The sequence below is a fragment of the Acanthochromis polyacanthus genome, chromosome 1, assembly GCF_021347895.1.
Source record: "Acanthochromis polyacanthus isolate Apoly-LR-REF ecotype Palm Island chromosome 1, KAUST_Apoly_ChrSc, whole genome shotgun sequence".
Taxonomy (NCBI): Eukaryota; Metazoa; Chordata; class Actinopteri; family Pomacentridae; genus Acanthochromis; species Acanthochromis polyacanthus.
In genome coordinates, this window is record NC_067113.1 from 52,330,933 (window position 1) to 52,351,812 (window position 20,880).

Below are 20,880 nucleotides of genomic sequence, written 5' to 3' on the forward strand. Positions count from 1 at the left end.
ATTGGACAGAGTTGTCACACGGAGCCAGAACTGGGATGAGATATAATGCATTAATATTTCAGACATCTATGTGACAAGCTTGTCCTCGGTGACTTACAGGATCGAGAACACCTTGGCAGGACACATGGCTGTTAATGAGCACTGACTGCACTTGTAGGGATAAAACCTGTGAATGAGAAGTTATGGGATGTTGCTGCATAATAACTTTTAGTGTCAGCCTGGCCTCATATATTCCGCTACAAACTGTATCGCAGCTCGGCAAACCTCAACCTTAATTAACCACTCGAGCAGCCTTTAGGAATAAGTTTGCAAAGGCTTTCTGTGCCACTGGCAAAAGTAAACTATACTTAACATTATTTATCCTCGATGCTGACTAAAACATCAGATTTTCACTATGGCACGTGAGAAATATTCTGCCAAATGTATTATAGGATTTTATGCTTTCCTTTAATGGCAGCACATCCAGTTGTTTTCAAGGTTGAGTTGGCAAATATTAGCAAAGACCATTGATGTGCTCCAGGCTGAAACAAAACATGGGTTCTTTCCAGTTTACTTCCCAATGTCAAACAAGTGCCTCTTCACTGTCAAATGCAGGGGAGCAGTGACTAAATACATTCCCCAGAGTAGTAGCATCGAGGAACTCCTTTGCTATAAAAGGGAAAGAAAAAGGACAGAGGAGTTGTGGTGGTGGAGACTCCAGTTGGAGGCTGCAACTCGTCATTAGTGTTATTATCTGGAAGTCAGTGCTGGATGTTCTGCAAGCAGGCACAGTGCCAGTTTTAGTAGATGCTAATTGCTATCATTATGGAAAGACTGTTTGCTTAAGGTATAAACTGTGGTCCACTGATGCGAAATGGAAAGGATCATCTGACAGGAACACCAAGCAAGATAAAATACACACAACGTCTTGTTTTGGGAGTTTTAAATCATCATCGTCTTCATTACCACATACTTTCCCTCTTTTTCTGTCTTATCAGCCTCCTGTTGAATCACTTCCTTCCTCCGGTTTTCAGCCTTACCATCCCATCTTTTCCTCAATCTCCCCGAGACGTTGCCCCCGCTTCTCGTTTATGTAGGTCACAGCCCAGAGAGACGACAGAAAAGCTCCAAGGCGGTTTTTCTGGCAGGGCGGCAGGGCGGCAGCGGCGGCGGTGGCAGTGGTGTTAGTGGTGGAAGGGGAGAGCATTGGGAGCATCGGTTCCGGAGCCATGTGGCATTGTACCTGCTCATCCATAATGGATGAGGGCCAGCAATAATGGATGAGGCTGGTGAGTAACCTGAGGATGCAGTGGGACATGGAGACTTGCTTCGGCCTTAGCCTCCTTTTCCTCCTCCTCCTCCTTCTTCTGTTGTCAGCCAACGAGCCTTTCTCAGAAAACATGGAACATGATGCTTACCCGGACACGGCCGCATTGAAAACAAACATGGGAGCACTCAAATAAATCCATATTAGCACTCCAGGGATACATTTATGAGGGGAATTCTGCTATAAAGTAAGGTGAGGCCCAAATTCAAGCTGCTTTTTAGCAAGTTGCAAGTGTCTGATTAAATCATGCCTTAAAATTTTGCATGTATTTAACACTTGCGCACTAAAATAAGAACTAAACATTTATTTTCTCTCATGTATTATGAAACTCTTCAAATACTCAGTCCTTGAGGGGAAAAAAAACAGCAAAAAACTTCAATGATTTCAAGTTCAGTTTCAAGAGCCACTCCACCAACTTTACACCACATTCAGTTTAGCCATCACGAATAGCACTGCACAGCCTGTGTTAAGAGTTGTATAATGTTGAGATTTTACATTTTTAACAGAAAGCCTGTACTGTAGGAGGTGTGGGCTTTGAAAGAAGTGGGCATTTCAGCATTTTGAAAATTGTGATATTGAGTATTTCAAGAGCTAGAGAGCAAAAGTCAGAATATCTTAACCTCCACTGCTTCAAGTCTTTTTTCTTTTTAAAAAAAAAAAAACAACATCTCCTCGTGATTCCTCAGACTTGGAAGTGCAACACAATAATCAATGAAGGATCCCTTTAAAGGAGGCGTTCGATTTAGCCGGATTAGTCGTCGCAACTTGAAATGGGTGGGATGAATCAGCCAGCTCACTATTTACTGTCCATGATGAGATCCTTTAGACAGCTGGACCTCTACAAAGGGAGCTCTTGTACCCAAACAGCTGCCACTGCCCACACCAGCCTCATAGTTTACTGCAGTCATTGGAAATTCAACACCACAGGGCCCATCCCACCTTACAGTAGCAATCAATGACCAGCACTTTTGACAGGCGACACTGCTGTCTGCTGAGTAGAGGGTGACAGATGGGAAGCAGGGATGGCTCTGTGTGTGTGTGTGTGTGTGTGTGTGTGTGTGTGTGTGTGTGTGTGTGTGTGTGTGTGTGTGTGTGTGTGTGGGAAACACTCGTACAACTATGTTTAAAGGGACCGGTTTAAGATTTAGACCATCAGTGAGGACATTTTGGCCAATCTCCACTTTCTCACAACCCTTTAAAGGGCTGTTTAAGGTTAGAAATGTGATGGTTAAGAAAATTGTAAGAGGCAGAAGAATGTCTTATGTCCTCACAAAGACAGCAATGTGTGCCTGTGCATGTAGCGAGGGGGGGGGGGACTAGTAAACTAGCGAAGCTCATCCTCAGTCACACTGACAATGGCATGCTTAGTCACACACCTGATGGGCTGTGAGAAACAGCGTGTGCATTGTGTGTGTGTGTGTGTGTGTGTGTGTGTCCGCGTGCAGGCAGGAGCCGGGGTGTTTCAGAGGGTGACTGACTCATGGCTTCGCTGAGGGTGGGCAGCCAAAACGACAGATTGCACCGCCTTCCGCGCTCTTCCCCTTTTCACCGCTCTCCTCTTGTCAACCTCCCCTTCCCCAACTCCATCAGCGATGTGCTCCATTTATTTAATTAAAGCCCCCCTCCTCACTTCTAAGTGGCTGCCGATTGATTTCTGCAGGAACACAAAAGCGGAGGTAATGTCACTGGCGAGTGGGCCAAGAGCTGATGAACCTTTAGGTGTGAAAGTAAAAAAGGATTTCCAGCATACTTTGTGTGATTACATAGCAAAGCTTTTGGCTGTGGGTGTGTGGGCACAAATCTGCCAGAAAATTGATCATGCACTGGCAGCGTAATGCCATGTGAGCATATGAATGATGAGTCAGTCCGGGAGAAATAGGTGTTGGTACAGAGTGAGTGTGACTACGAGGGAAAAATGAGAGCAAGATGGGGAGAACAGGCAGATGCATTCATGGCTCGGTAGATAAAAAAGCAAAATAACAATGGTACAGTCATTCACAAAAGCCTGTGATGTTCAGCAGAGGAAGCTGTGGGGGAGGACTGTGACATCTCAGACATGAAACTGACACTTATATAAACCAAAAAGATTCGCAACCTTCATGTGTTGTTCACCAAACAAAACAATAAACAAGTAAATGTTTGACGTCGACCTATATATACTTGTATGAGAGAAAACTCCATCCATCCATTATCTATACCCCACTTAATCCTCATTAGGGTGGCAGGAGGCTGGAGTCTATCCCAACCGACTTAGGGCGAAGTGAGGGGACACCGTGAACGTCACCAGTCTATCAAAGGGCCATATGTACAGACAAACAGTCCGCTCGCATTCACACCTAAGGACAATTTAGAGTCACCAATGAACCTTATCATGTTTTTGGACTGTGGGAGGAAACCAGAGTACCATGAGAAAACCCACACATGCACACGGAGAACATGTAAACTCCACGCAGAGGGATCCCAGGAAGCCCGGGACACAAACCGGGGCTCTTCTAGCCGCAAGGCGAAAGTGCAAACCACTATGCCACTGTAGAGCCCAAAAAGAAAACTGTTCAACTTAAATAAATTGCTCCAATTTGTAACCCACAATTAAATAAATTTTATGCAAATTAAGATGACAAGTAAAATCTATACCATTGGTTTAAGTTAGAGCTACATAAATCATTGGATTCCTCGCAAATGAAGAGTTTGCATTGCTGCTATTTATTCTTAAGAAAAGTCAGCTTTAAGTTTCCAGTTTTCAAAGTCAAATATTTAATTCACTCAAATGTAACATAAAAAATAGGATTTTGTCATTATACTTACTGTCGTCTGTGATACAATTTAAAGAAAACAGCAGTAGAAAAAATTAAAGACACATTATCACATTAGACGCTGCTAAAGGAACATTAAACATAATTTCTGCACTTTTACCAGAATAGACATTAGTAAACTGTTATCGACACATCAACAAGATAGATGAGACTCATTGAAGACAGTACTCTACTTTAAATATGTCTTAAATACACCTGTTACTGTGTATACATCCCTTCCACCAAAGCAAACAAGTTGCTATAGTGCTGGTTGGTTCAACTTGCAACCCTTGTAAACAGGTTTTCTGTTCCACCGACTAGACAGTCACCATGGATAAACATTATTAAGTCATTGCATACGTGTGTGTATATGAACACCAGTTTCATTAATGAATCTGTCTAGTTTATTCTGAGTTGCTCTCGAGGACCACAGTGCAAGAAGATAGTTTGTCTCACTCAAGGACCTGCTGGAAAGCTAATGAGATTACGGTCTTATTTTCCCTGCAGTTTTTTTGTTTTAATGCCGCCAATTTGTGTTTATAAATGCTGTTGCAAACAGCAGTCTGTGTGTGTGAATGTCGCTCTACGCTTTGGCATTTTAAAACACTGAACAGCAGGAAAAATGAGCCGCATAATGACATCACTGGTGTTCCTCACACTGCTGCGTCGATTTGATGTCTATACAGAAGCTCTGGTGTTTCCTTATCTTCTTTAAATTAGTTAGACTAGATGCTTAACTTCAACTAGTTAGAAAATTCATCACTAAGTTTCTGTTGGTCTTTGTGCTCCCAATAATCCTGCCCCCCGCCCCAAGTACTCTTGGTTCTAATGTTGGTGCTACCAGTTTTCTTGGACCAGTTCTGTGGCTGTCAAAATGCAAAGAACTGGTTTGACGTTAGACACTGGCTTCTGGGATTTGCGTGTCCTTAGAGCTGAACATGTTGCCCCGCTCAAGTCAGATACATTTGGTACATTTACCCAAACTTAACAATAGATTCCTGATTAATGCATTGGCAATTTTATCAGCCATGGAGGCTCCTTAAACCTGCACTTGCCTACAGCTGCTGATTCTGATTCATGGGATTTGAAATTTTATAAAAGCACAAGTTAGCTTTTCTACTCTTCAATAAAATTGCAATAAAAACAGAGGTCATCTTGAGCACATATTTTACAGCAGCCCTGAGACTGCAGTTGTTACTACAACCTCATACACATAAACACTACAGAAGGACTATTAGAAAATGCTCCTTGTTTTCCATTTGCTCCATAAGTGCTGAGGTCATACAATCTAAAATTCTATTTTATTTGATTTAAAAGTAAATTCAAGTTGCGGTAAATTGGCATGATAATTAAATTCTTTTTAAACTTGAGATCAGGATTTTAAGTCCCCTCACCTACTTACTTAACACCAGAGCAACTTAACATTTTAATTTGCCCACTTAAAAACTTGTGTTCATCATCGTGGTAACACTAACATATTCGTATTGAATGACATGTTACTACTACTTTTTTTAATGAAAAATCAACTTTGCAATACTATAGATTGTGTATTAAAACCTTATTTCCCTGACTCAATGCAGTTTTTTGGCTGGACATAATTTCATTAGAGGTGATCGTAACTTTAAAAGATGGATGCAAACTGTTTTGTACATTTTTTTTCTTGAGGTTGTATATGCTTCTTGTCCACATGGGAGGCTCAGAAAGTCAAGGGAAGGTCAACAAACAGAATAATATAAGCATACAGCAGCACTCTAGCAGCAACGCCACACTTAAATTCTAACAGTGTGTGCAGTCGACTACTTGGTGGTGTTGTGTGTACCATATATCGGTGATTCCATCTTCTCTGGCAAAAACTTGTTCAATTTCTGCTGTGCCACTGATAAAGCAAAGCCATGAAATCTCACTTCAATTTGACACCCTCAGATTGCACATTCAGCGTCATGTCAGGGAAATGATTTCTGTAAATCCATTTTCCAAGTCTGCAATGGCATATTGTATAACTGCGCCCCAATGGAGATCTCCTGTGAAGCACTTCATTAGTGCCCTTCAACTGAATGGCAAGTCACAATTACGACTTTAAAGCTGTTCCTCGGTTGTTGATTAAACTCGTTCTTTTTCTGCAAAATAATCGGTTCCTGGTTTAATATGGCTTAGATATAACTCTGCACCTTTGTTTCCTTTAGGATGTGCAGATCTATGAAGCTATCGATGCAGCGTGTGCACATCAGCTCAACTACAACTCTGCACAGACGGTGTTATACTACTCTATGCTACACAATGGTAAGCTGAAATAAAGCCATACATGTTTGAACCAGGGCTGCACACAGGTTTGGTGGTTAGCACTGTCGCCTTTCAGCTAAAAGTTCCCTGGCTCATGTCTTGGCTTGTGTCTGGCATCTTTCTAAACTGTCCATAGGTGTGAATGTGAGTGCGATTGCTTGTCTCTATGTGTAGCCTGTAATAGACTGGTGACCTGCCCCTGTCTTTGCCTTAAGTCAGCTGGGATAGACTCCAGCCCCTCTGCAACCCTAATGAGGATTAGGTGTCATATAGAAAATGTATAAATGGATGGATGTTTCTAAAAATCAGTTCTTAAGATGAATAATGACACAGAAAGATCCACTCTGCAAGTTGACATGGTTAGTTTCTTACATTTCTCACACGTGAAACTCCAGAAATCTGAAACTGTGTTTTTGAGGCTGTCATCAGTACTCTGCAGTTTCAAGGTGGAAATCCTGAATAATAGCTTTAAAAGCAGATCTCACTGTGGCATACAAGAAACACCATATGGACTTTTACTTGAAGAAGTGTTTAAACTTTGCATCATACACCATTTACTGAGACTCTCGGTCATTTTAAAACCCTATTTTTTGAATCCTTTTGTTATTGGGACTCCCACGTTTGAATCATTTTTTCACTTGACTTGACTCATATCTTAAGTTTATAGTTACCTTCAGTGGATTAGTCATGTCTTAATTCCATTAGTCATTCTCTAAAGTGCACATTATGTCCCAGATTAATATACGTATGCTCAGTATGGCAAGTTTAAGTGTGTAGGCAATTGCAGATATGCACAGATTGTATTTGTGGTCAGCTGATACACAAAGAACTCTTTGAAAACAGTGGGACAAGTAGGTGATACCAAATGTAGTAAGCAGATGCTGGGTATTGGGTATATTTACCTCCTACGATGTCATATGGAGTCCATTCTAGAGCTGCAACTAATGGTTAGTTTCATTTTGGATTATTATGCCCATTATTTTATCCATGAGCAACTTTATTATTTTGTCCTCATATAATAAAAACAGTGCACACACACTCCACAACATCTCATAGAATTCAGTTTGCTAGTTTTGTCTAACAGCCAGTCTAAACCCCCCACATATTCAATTTATTGTGATATATATATATATATATATATATATATATATATATATATATAAACAAAGAAAAGCACCAAATTCTCACATTTGAGAAACTGAGACCACTGTTTTTTGTAATTTTTCCTTGAAAAGTTAACAAATCTTTGCCACCGCCACTACTTCTAGTTTTTCTGCAGTGCGAGAATCCTTGATAATAAGCTTGTCTGAAAATGTCCTTCCAATAGTTCATATGAAATCTTTACTCAGCCCTGAAAAAAATGAAATACTTTGGTACAAGAGATATTTGACATCTCCACTCTGATTACACGGCAAGATGAAAAATCCTGCCATCAATTGGGCTGAACGTGACACAGACAAGGTCCCTCTGATTGGATGTTTAACTACTGACAGTGATTGATGAGTCATCATAGGCAAAAGTCGCCCACCGGCTGAATCAAACCCCAGCTGAACTGTGGGTAGACACGGATGGGACATTACGGCTGGGAATAAATTGGAATGGACCTATTTAGTGTAATTTTTTTATGTAAATGTATTCATTGAGAAAGACAGCAGATCCCGTGCTATAAATGAGCGCAGCCCCAGTCGGCCGAACACATGTGCACTGAAATACACAGACAGGCGGATACAGACTGGCTGCTGCTTTACCCCTACAGGTCATTTCATTTCAGTAGTAACGGACAGCTTAACATCCCTGAGCTTAACTGCTCCCTGCACAGCCACCTCAATACAGCCAGTTGCAAGACTCACCCTCCCCCATATACATGGATTTGGCACAGTGGCAGTGGAGTACACTAGAAATATATCAAATCAGAAAAAAAGTACGTGACTGTATGGTTTATATTTGCTGAAATATTCAGCTGGAGTAAATATTTAAGTGTGAAAAACTACCATTTAAAGAATATATGAGGTTTTAAGTGACTGCCTGAGTGTGTTTCCGAGCTGGGGGTGAGTGACAGTTTGCAGGACAAAAATTAATTCATTTTTTCTGTGTGAAATATCTGATCTGGTTTGTGCAATCTTTCACATTCACCACGAGCCTGAAAGTTTTGACAAATGAGTGAGACAGATTGCCTGTGAATTCTAGCTCTCAAAAGTCACACATTTTCAGGGAGACCAAAAACCAACGGAAGCGGTTCGGTGCCGAACACAACAAAGCCAAGGAGGCACTGCAGTATTTGATGTGGTCACAGTAGTACACCAGGAGAAATGGTTTTATTGTTAGCAAATCCTCCGGTTAATTTTCAATATCTAATGTCCTGATGGGCTCTGGCTGCATCTGGTAATCCACAGTGATGTGATTGGTGAATATCTCAATATAGTGACCTATTTTCTAGTAAGTTAACTGGCATGCCAGCATGGCTTAACTGATCATATAAACCCGTAACTGGATGGTCTCTTATGTTGTAATAATGTAATTTGCGCCGCTGTCTCGGTGCACAGGAGCATTTAAACCTGAGCAGAGGCAGAGCGAATGTGTGTGTGGTATTTACTCTTTACTAAGTGCGTGTGGACGTGTGTGTGTGTGTGTGTGTGTGTGTGTGTGTGTGCGTGTGTGCGTGTGCGTGTGTGCGTGTGTGCGTGTGTGTGCGTGTGTGCGTGTGTGTGTGTGCGTGTGTGTGTGTGTGTGTGTGCATGTGTGTGTGTGTGTGTTTGTGCCTATGACTCTGTGTGTTTGTTTCCATGTGGTGTGGTGGTGGAAGACAAACACAGCTTATGGCTTCAAGGAGGAGAGTAGCTTGTCATTTATTGTATGCAGTGTTGCCACGGTAACACAACAGGAAGCAGTGCGCCTGTAGAGAGGATGTAACCCCTGTGATAGAATCAAAGGTGGCATCGCTCACTCGCAGTCGAACAAGTCTGTTTCAGTCGGCCTAAACACACGCACACGACGACTCCATTAACTCTTAATTTTCTGCGATTGAATGATTTAATCGCATGCATCTTTGTTTCAGAAACAATCATGCATTTTGGTTATTTCATACATCTATTATTGGTCTTCTGGAAATATGCTAATATCAGCAGAATTAAAAATATACATACAGCAATACTAATATTTGTTTAAATGTCTCAGCCATTTTCCCCTCAACTAGGTGCTTTTGGTAGCCTTCCACAAGCTTCTGACAAATTTCTGGATGTGTCTTTGACAAAATTGACGCAGGCCCTCTGACATGGACTTCTGTCTTCAGAAGTTCTTGAGGAGTTTAAGTCAGGACTTTAGGGACACCAGTCCAAAACCTTAATTCTAGTCTGATTTACCCAATTCTTTACCACTTTTGATGTGTGTTTGGGATCATTGTTTTGTTGAAACACCTAACTGCATTCAAGACCCAACCTTCTTGCTGATGATTTTAGGTTTTTCTGGGGAAAGTGCAGGAAATCCTCCTTTATTATTCAATTTAGTTTGTGTAAAGGTCCTCTGTTACCAAAACAGGCCCAGAGCATAATACTGCCACCACCATGCTTGGTGGTAGGTGTGGTCTTCTTGGAGTTAAAGGCCTCACCTTCTCTCCTCCAAATGTATTTCTGGTTATTATGGCTACATAGCTTACTTTCTGTTTCATTTGGCCATTGAACTTTCCTTCAGAAGTCCTGTTCTCTGTCAACATGATCAGCAGCAAACTTTACCTTAAGGTGCCATTTGTAACGGAAGGGCTTCCTTCTGCTTTGTAGCCTCTCAGCACATGGCAATCTAAAACATGCTTGACGGTGGACACTTACATCTGTGTTAAAGCACCTTCTGTTTCATTGCAGTCCTGATTGTAGGTGATGCTTGGTTGACTTTTAACCATCATGACCAAATGCCTCTCAGCAACAGGTGACAGTTTGTGTTTTCTTCCCGATTGTGGCAGTGACACAACTGCACCATGTACGTTTTACTTTCAATTGATTGCACAGATGATTTGGAGATCTGTAGCTCCTTTGAAATGATTCCATGCAATTTTTCTGAGTTGTCTAAGGCAATGATTTGCTTTGTAAGATCTGTGCTGAGTCTAATGAATGTATCACATGCACTGTATTTAAATGAACTCAGAGGAGTCACCAGCTGTAGTCAATCACTCACATGAAGTTAAGACACCATGCCACAAATGTTTACATCATCGAAACTGACAATTCAAGTTGCTGTATTTATATTTTTGACCTGCAGAAGAAGACCTATCATAAATTTGTGAGAGAACCAAAATACGTTCACATAGGTTTCAATGCTTCGATCATAGAAAATTCAGAATTATAGGAGGTTTTGACAAGTGTGTGTAAACTTTTGTTCACGACTGTACATATCTGAATACAGCTGACAGTCCTGACAGTCGCAGGACAACCCTGGAAAGCAACAGGAGTGTTTGTCGTGTCCTCATTGGGACATGAACGTAATAGGATAGGGAGGGAGCTGTGCGTACCCTTGAGCACAAAACACTTTATAAATAACTAAGAGACACATGCTCACGGCTCATTAACATTATCATTCCAACACACAAGTATGCGCACACACATACACACACACACACACACACACACACACTCACACACACACTCACACACACACACACATACACACACACACACACACACACCGAGGACATTCAAGATATTAATAACTGTCAACATGTGTAATAAGAAGGAGCAGTTACTGCAAGCAAAACTTGGTGGAGTTCACACACAAACACATTTGTTAATGTGTGTTTGTAAAAGTGACCCCGGCACAAACAATCCACTCTACACAGATAGTAATACTGATAATACTGCAGGACCACCTAAGGCAGTGTAAGAAGCTTTTCAGTGGAAAATGGAATCTAGGTCTATTTTAAAGTTAATGTGCAATTTTCAGCTTTACAACTTTAGACCTGGAGTTGAATGGCTGATATTCAATACTAAGTGACTTGGATTAGGATCATAAAGCCTAATAAAGGCTCACCTACTTTCTATAATTCACTTTCAGTCACAAGTGCAAAATAGAGAGTGTTTTACTGCTATTATGAAGGTAAATGCAGCACCTGTATACTTTCATTCATGAGCAGTACTCTTTATTTCAGCAAGGAAAGTGAGTGAGCGTGTGATGCATTCGCCAAAGGTGGAGCCTTTAACAAGAATAAAAATTCAGAATGGTTCAGCTTGGATTAAAGATTTGTGCTTATCCTGGGCTTTGTGATACTTTTACAAAAACAAGAAAGGAATAGAGAGAGAGAGACCAGAGCGAGTTCAGAGATCGGTCGTAGAATGAGTCAGACACAAACACAAATGGACACACAAAATGTCAGTGTGTCCATGGCTAACTAATGTGAATATTTTTTGTGCTTTCTGATCGAAAGCAGCGCCATGAGGCTCTCCTTGGAAGCTAACATACAAATATGCTCACAGTGACAGTGATGCATTATACGTTGTACAGCTGAGCAGTCCGAGGAAAAAAACTAGTAAAATTGCGATTTTTCAGACAGATATTTGTGATTTGATGCGCATTATATTTTTTCAGAATGTTAAACTTCAGTGTGATTTAAAACATGTGATGGAGCATTGCCACATGAGCAGAGGTGGGTAGAGTAGCCAAAATTTGTACTCAACTAAGAGTAATGTTACTTTAGACAAATATGACTCAAGTAGAAGTAAAAAGTACTCATCAAAAAAATATTTGAGTAAGAGTAAAAAAGTACTTGGTGAAAAAAACTACTCAAGTAGCGAGTAACAGAAACATCCGATTTATTTGTCTTCTGTGCATGAATTCAATCAGACATACAATATAAATGTAAATTAAATAAAGTGTATATTCAGGTAAACCTCTAACTAAAACGATAATAAATTAAATCTTTATATGAAAAAAATATATTCCAAGAAACACACTCTTGCCAGCGTTGAGGGTTTCAAGAACTTTCTTTAAGACTGTCCCTGAGGTTTAACATCAAAATATTAGACATACTGAATGACTGTAACCAGACATGTAACTTAAGGTTTAACAATTTCTAAACCTTCTTCAATAGCAGTTTTTCCACAACATAAAACCAAAACAAAGGTAACAACCCTGCAAACTAGCAGTGAAAAGATACATTAACCTTTAACCTGCCCTCCAAATGGCACATCAGAGCTAACCAGGTAGCTTATATTTAGAACAAGGCAGTCTTTACATATAACAGGTGTCTGAGTCCAAATAAGAGAGACAGTAGACAGACTGACTGAGAGACAGAGCTGACAGACACAGAGAGAGAGAGACAGACAGACAAAGCAGACACACAGACAGAGAGAAAGCAGACAGACAGAGAGAGACAGAAAGACAGACAGACAGACAGAGAAAGCAGACAGACGGAGAGAGAGAGAGAGAGTTGGTTTGCTTCGGCAGACACAGAAGACACCACATAGTGTAGCTGCTCTTCTGCGACGCGTGGAGGCTAAACATGCTCCGTATGTGAGGCCACGGGTGTTTCCCCCCCCCCTCCTCCGCAGCGCACACCGTTGTTGCCTCTGCCATTTTCATGTGCTCCTTCCCTGTCCATCAGCTAGGTCTGTGCGCGCCACAGATACGAGCCCGGCAGCTACGCAGTCATGTGACTGAATGGCGACCTCTGATTGGTGAAATACAGTCATGTGGTAGAACTTTTTGCGGAAGTGTGTATCTAGCAAAATAAAAAAGTATATGCGTTATCACTTGGATAACAAGAGAAGTAACGAGCCGTGAAGTGCAATGTAGCGGAGAAAGAGTTGCGTTTCATATCCACAAACATACTAAAGTTAAAAGTATTGTGCTTTAAATTTACTCATAAAAGTACAATTTATCAAAAAAACTACTCAAGTAAATGTAACGGAGTAAATGTAACTCGTTACTACCCACCTCTGCACATGAGATACCATCACAAGCATTACAGACACACAAGAAGGACAGCGTGAATTCATATAACCAATGCAAAAACAGTTTAACCGCTGCTACTGCATAATATACAACCTAAATGGCAGCCTTTACATACTCAATATTTCACATTGTGACTGTGATTTGAAATCGATTAACTGCACTGCTCTAGTATATCGTTACCTACATTATTATTAATTTTAGCATGTTAGCATGCTTACATTTTCCATTAGTATCCCAAGAACACGAAGTACAACCGATGCTAGTTTTGCATCAACCTAAGTAATGGACAAATACATATTTTGGTCGTGTGATGGTGCTACATGAAACATCACAGGAACACAAGAGCTTTTATGATTCATCCTGAGGGTGACAAACTTGTGTACCAAATTTGACAGCATGCCATCATCTTAACTTCTCACTTACACCACGAATATTGCCACGATCTAACGTCTACGCATCAAATATGTGCAAAATCTTACAACAATCCACGAAGTAATGCAAGGTGTACACCATTTTCTATCTTCTGCTCATCAATGAGGCCAAGGCCACTACTACTATGGGGGGAGGAAGAGGTAGAGAAAGGAGGAGAAGAAATGTGAGTAAGAAAGGGGAGTCAGAGCAATACTGGCTGAAGCAGAGCTTGATTAGTGTAACTCAACCACTGTGTCTGAAAGAAAGGGAATGTGCAATAGAAGGGGATGAAGGTTGGAATTTGGGTGGGGGGTGGGGTACTTTTGCTGCAGCGCAATCCAAAGTGAATGCCCCTGCGAGTAGCAAATAAACACCAGTTTCGGTTTACACTGTGAATTGAGTGAATCGAATGCGAATTGACCACAACCACAACAAGCGCCAATGCGTGCCTCCCCTGCGGTGAAATGAGATATGTGAAGTGGCAGGAGCAGGGGTGCAGCTGTGGGATGTTGGGGTGGGTGCGGTGGTGGTGGGTGCGGTGGTGGTGGTGGTGGGCGAGGGCAAGACCAGCGGCACACAGAAGGGACATAATGCGGCTGACAGAAAATAAATAAGTTTCTTCCATTTCAACTTACACAGGCAGTCGGAATGAGAAAAGAAGAAAAACAGATACCGATTTCTTTACCTAAGCTGTGAAACATGACGACCTGTGTGGGTGTGTTTTTTACTCATTGACTGAACACCTTTCAAAGACATTGTTGTTCAGCAGGAATCTGATATATAACAGATAGTATAAACATCACAGGCCTCTGAAGACTTGATATTATTCCAAACTGGAGTGCAACAAGTGCAAAAATGTTCCTTAAACACAACATTTTATTGAGAATGACGACTCAGTCTCTTACCCGAACTTCACAATCCCTTTTAGAGGCAAGTCTGTCACAAAATGGTCAGGGATCAATAACCACTCAGCATGATAATGGAAAAACTGAGATTTTAATATCATGTTTTTCTGCTATATATTTTGGACTCTGAAAAAAATACAGGCATTTTCACCGAATGACTTGAATAATCCTACTTGGAAGGACTTGTTCATTCTATTCAACTGATAATCCCTGCACAAATTTGCCAAAATGACAAGCACTTTCCATATTTAAACAGAACACAGCTCTCACGTTCAGGTTCTGCTAATGTACAAGAATGCATTAAAATAAGACTTGAAATAAGCTTCTTCTTCTACATCTGAATTCGTTGCATCTTCTGGAAGCAAAATTCACATAAAATTGCACCCAAAACACTTCACTTTCTGCCATTTGCTAATGTTCCCTAAATGCCTCACATGCAGGCTACAATGGAGGCTGGTCAGCTGTGCACAGAGAAGCCTCTAGTCTCTGCTCACTTACTGCAGTGTGTGACACAAGGTGTTCTAATGTCAGATTTAATTAAGTTTTTTCTATGAGCTGAGGTCACATTTTAGACATTAGTATTGCAGTCGTTGGTGTTTACACAATTGTGAGAAGCCAAAATCATCACAGATTATTTTTGTGCTGCTCTACAACTGAGATTATTCTTATTTTCTGTCATTTTGTGCAACCAAATCTTTCTTTTTAGAGGGTGCATGTCAGCAAACTCTGTGTTTCATATAATAGGAAGAAAAACAAACAAAAAACCTGTAAAAATAAAATCCCCCAAAAAACCCTTGAACTGTCATAAATGTTCCATCAGAGTTCCCTTGCAGAATAGTCATTGAAAAATTAAAACAGAGTTTGGTTATGGTACCAAACAGTAAAAAAGTGCCTTTTGACTTACTTCACTTTGTACTTCCTTTGATATGACAACCATTTATGATGAAAACTGGTAGATATTTTAAGGAAATACGATGTCACTGTTTAGGACGAAATATTTTATGTTCCAAAAGTAATGTTTGTTCCTGTATTTTTGTCATTTTTTATTCATGATCTGAGTCTTGCATCCTTTAATGCTCAGAAGTAAACCTACAGATATCAGTTCTGTTTAATGTTGAAAACTCAGCTTTACAGTGTGGTTCTTTTCGACCTTTTATGCCAGTACTTGCCTGTAGGAATAATTTACATTTGTTTTCTGTGTATATGCACTGAAAGTATTGATGAGGGAAACTGTTATTGCAATTGGTAATATGAAAAAGCACTTTAAACATGCCCTTAGATAGGGGTATCAGATTAGTGAACGTCCCTGACCTGATTTATCTGCCCCCCGTCAGTTGACAACATGCTGCTTCTACCGCAGGATGAATTCAGGCCTCTGTTACTCATTCTTTAGGGGGAGATTTAGCATTTCTGACTTACATCTGTTTATCATCCAAAGGAAAATGCAGAGGACAGGCCCGTGGGATTATGTGTCTTTCAGCGTGTATGTACAGTAGGTCTGTGGGGGTCTGTCCTCAGCTGAACCCGATCTAATGATAACATCATTACTTTGCGGAGCCGCTACCTCCACCGGCCAGCCTGCCGTTTCCAAGGCAATGAACAGGGCCACTCACATTCCACCTGAAATGCATTACAAGATGTGTGTGTTTGTGTGTGTGTGTTGCCATTGCACATATACATACATGTCGAGCGTCTGCAGCCTGTGTCTGTGTGTGAAGAAGTCAGTTTTTTTTAAACCCTGTATTTTCCCCCATAATGCACAACGTAAATACGCTTAATGGAGGCCTGAAAAGAAATCTGTATCAACAGAAGCCACAGATTCATACAGCTTCGGGGCAGAAACGCACACACAAACGCACAGACATTGTGGCTGCAGAAATGCACAACACAGATAGGATGGAATACATTTCTGTGACTGGCCCTCATCCTCCCTCTGTGCATGCCTGCAAGCTGCTGATACAGGAATTCGGACGACATTTTACAAGCTGCTGTGCTGACATCGAGCGTTTTCCACTCAAAAACATTTTAACCAGGTCTCAAATTAGCGAGAAGCCAGCCATAAGTATATTTGTGTGTGTGTGTGTGTGTGTGTGTGTGTGTGTGTGTGTGTGTGTGTGTGTGTGTGTGTGTGTGTGTGTGTGTGTGTGTGTGTTTGCAGAGCCGGTAGCTCGCGCGAGGTCTCCGTATAATGAGAACCAGGCCACCTCTGCTTGGGTAATGACTGCCAAGATATTGTGCTCCTATTATACACTTGCCTTAAAATCTTTATGATGGATTTAATTGGGCAGAACAAGCAGGAGGAATGTGTGTTTATGTGTGTGATGAGGGGGGGTTGCAGGCTTCTTTTATATCTGTTTTGGAGGTTATTGATAAGTGATTAACTGAGTGAAAAAGATTTGTTTAGAAAAAATAATGACCTGGCGGAGCCCTGCAAAGTATGCTTAAGCTCAGTTGAGGGAAAAAAAAGCTAATAAAATGCTTGTAAATATATCAAACACCCAATAAATAAGAAATAAGTTAATATGGCTTTGTTGCTGCTGCATCACGGAACTGAAATGAAAATAAATTCAGAGCAGAAATAAATGTGTGCAAGGTGAGAGATGGTATTTAATGCAGTGTATTGTGTGTGTGATGACTGATTTGTGTGCATTTTTTAAGCAGAAGAGACAAAAATTTGCTGGTTCCATGTTCTTAATCACGCTTTTCTTCATTATACATGACAGTAAACAGAATATCTTCAGATTTTAGACCGTCGGGCAAACAAAAGATGACATTTTAAGATGTCCCCTTGAGCTGTGACCAAATTAACAGATGCCATTAACAAAATAATCATGCCGAGCTTTTGCATGTTCCAAATCTTTAATCGTGAACTTTTGTCACACATTCCTTTTCAATCATCTAATCAGACTCCAAAATGCCTCGTCAGAATGAAAAGACAGTGGAGACTGTGAGGAGGAGGAGAAGAGATGGAAATAACAAAGGGTGAGACATTGTCTTCCAGTGACAAATAAACCCACTTGCTACACTTGATACAGGTCGTCTTTCATTGAGCAAATGGAAACATGATGTAAGGGGTGAAGGCCATGCAGTGAGTGTGTGTGTGCACTGTGGAGGGAAATGTGGACAAGGTACACAAATGAAGCAGGAGAGAATGTAGAGAAAAGCAGAAGTGGGTGAGGGAGCATAATGTGTGATTAAATGGCCAAAAAAGTGTCAATTCAGGTCTGAGTTTAACAGCGCATTCACATACAGTGCTGCAATCAAACACCAGCAACTCTGCGTGTCTAATAGCATCAATTCCTCGGGGAGGGACGGTACACTTGCAATGTTTTCGGCACAGGAAAGTGCACATGAAGCCGCCTGAGTTCAAGAAAAACAAGGCAGAGCGGCTGCAAAGTGACAAGGCAGATATGGACAACAGGTGCAGGCCGATTGTATGTTTGCTATGTAGGCTCAAGTGGAACAACCGGACAGGTGCAGTTGGTTCTTCAGACCACACGTCACTGCCATATTAATAACATCCCTCTTTTCTGGATACTTTTGTACAACATTCACAGAGAATACTGGTCAAAATAAGGATAAAAAGGTTATTGTTGACTGTCAAAAGCTAAAAAGATTTAAGAATAGTCACCTCAAGGGCTTTTATTTCTTCATCTATCCACTGTGAATGCAAGCAAGTAAGCCGACAGCAGCTACTTTAGCCTCTTGTGACGGCAAACATTACTCAGTCGTTCGTCCTTGTAGATAAAGCTCCTCTCTTTTGTGTACATGTACACACACTCAGACACGCAGTGGCCTATGCAAAACTGTCACAATAAACTCTTCATGTTGAACGTTCATTATTATTGGTTTGTATTCAGATGTCAGTGTGTGTCGTTCTCAAGAAGCTTTTTTCTTTTGTTTTTTTTCAGACACAAACAACATACTGAATGTGTGTTTAAATGCGGGTCTGTGTCATCACGCTGGAAATGCATGTTTATCTCGGTATCCACTCTGCGAGCATCCTCTCTCCACAAAGGCTGCAGAAATGAGAAAGTGATGACTGGTCTGCAAACAAGTAGACAGCAGCAGGCTGGAAAAAGACACATACCCAAGGTTGGGCAACAGTCAGGCATCCTGGAATTGACGACTCCCTGGGCAAACAGATGTCCTTCCAGAACAACTGTGGCGATGAATATACTGCTCAGTGAGGGAAAAAAATGTGTGAAAGAAAGTGAGAAAAGGAGGGAGGAAGTGATAAAAAATACACACGGGAGTTTGCGATGACAGAGTGTTTAACATTGAAAGTATAAGTATATTTCTGTTGAGGGCAGCGTGTTGATGCAGCACAGCAGAAAGGTTCTGGGTTTAAACCTGCCGCTTGGTTGAGGCCTTTCTGTGTGGAGTCTGCATGTGCTCCCCGTGCCCATGTGCTGTTTTGTTCCGGGGGCGTTAGCTTCCAACTACAGTTCAAAGATGTGCATGGGAGGTTGGTTAGTAATATTGAATTGGACGTCGGTGTGAGTAACTGTGCACGGTCATATGTCTCTCTGTTTGGCCTATGATGGACTCTGAACTTGTTCTGTGTTTTTTAAATAAACCGATACTTCATTTTGTCGAAGACGCTTCTCCACTTTCTTGCTGAGAGTTAGAGCAGTCAGTAAGCTACTGTTTGTATCTCATTTTGCTCGAAATAGAACTGCACTTAACCGCCCTCCCCAAAGACTGATGTGTCATTTTTACGCTTTATGGGGATTAAATATATAAGACATAAAGCCCTAATTAATGAGCTTTCAGGTAGCAATTAGTGGTGCTGGCAGAGTCCTTCTATGGGTTTTTTCAGTCTATTTCAAGTGTTTGTGTTTAGCTGCTGTGAGTCAGGATGTCATGTGACCTGTGCTACACATGTTTTTAGGACCAGTGGTGTGTAGGTGGATATTTGTGACTCCTCCGTGCACCGCAAACTGGAGCAGAGCAGAAAACACCAGATTCATCAGTCAGCCCCTGGCACAAGCCAAGCTTCACGTCAAGGATCACCACGTGAATAGAAGTGGGTCTGCAGCTACCATAAAGAGAAGAAACAACAATTTTCACAGTGGAACAGCTGCAGCTTTTCAAATTAAACAATAGCTGTCCAGTCTGGAGTACACCAGAAGCATGCTTGTTGTTTTCTTCTACAATTATGGTGTTGTGCACCAGGAATTAACCTTGCAGGGTTGGACTGGCAAGGCAGAGTTTCTACTGTAATGTCCTGAGGTGGAAACCATTCAGACCTGACTTGCAGCACAATGACATGTGAGTGCATTGTGTGGCTATTCTGCAAAGGTTTCGTGACCACAAAAACACAATTGTCACTCCCCACACGCCCCTCTCACCAGATTTGACTTCCTGTGGCTTCTTCCTCATCCCCCCAAGATGAAAATCTAGTTCAAGGGTTGGCCTTTTGACACAGTTTAGGAGATTCTGCACCCATTGCAGCAGATGGTGCTTGACATGTTTATGTAATGGGACTTTCATTGAGCACTACAAGTGCCGCAGAAGTGCTGGGAGTGCTTTATCACTGCACGAAGCGACTGCTTTGATGGGGACGGTGGCCAAATTTAAATCATGTACAGTTTTGATTTATAAAGGTACAGTCTAGCAACTTACTGATCAGCCCTTGTAAGCCACTTTCAGACATGCACTTCATTCAGATAATCTGACAGTCCTTGAATGTGTCAGCTTCATGTTTAAGTGATCATGCTGGTCACTTTTCTGTAAACTTGACATCTTACAAGGGGCCAACCAAGTAAAATTTCTGTATCGATTTCAACACAGCACAAGTCTGAACTGCATGCAGTGACATTAAGGTCCATTTCATGCTTTCATGACAATTTTTGGTAATAGCTACTTACAGATTAGGCTGTAGCAACTCGTGTTAGTGAGTATTCCTAAGGTCTGTCAATCAAAAGGTGGATATCGCACAGGATGACTGGAGAATTAAGAAGCTCCCACTGGATTTGGGTTCCATCAACGACAGCATGTTCAAATCAAACCATTTACGCACATGGAGCAACAGAAGTAATTACAATATTTACTTATAATTATCAGTTATCCCCAACATGGAGACAGGATCAGTATGGGCCAGATCCCAGACAGATGAGCAGTCACACAGAGTCACAGTTTATTAGTTACAGTTAAATCACTCCAATCCTCTCATCGAACATCAATGTCTAACTGTACTTTCAAAAATAGATCTGCAGCTAATAATCACTTTCACACTCTGGTTTGTTTT

The 20,880-nt window shown here is 41.2% G+C and overlaps 1 long non-coding RNA gene across 2 annotated transcripts in view; it reads left to right on the forward strand.

The window, feature by feature from the left end:
• The window catches only part of LOC127537020 (uncharacterized), an 85,656-nt gene that overhangs the window by 31,839 nt on the left and 32,937 nt on the right, over window positions 1-20,880 (forward strand). The window contains exons 2-3 of one of the 2 annotated variants that reach the window (XR_007946309.1): window positions 978-1,268; window positions 6,282-6,378. This is a non-coding gene — a long non-coding RNA (uncharacterized LOC127537020). The remainder of the gene's footprint in view (window positions 1-977; window positions 1,269-6,281; window positions 6,379-20,880) is intronic. The other variant, XR_007946323.1, reaches the window with a different exon arrangement.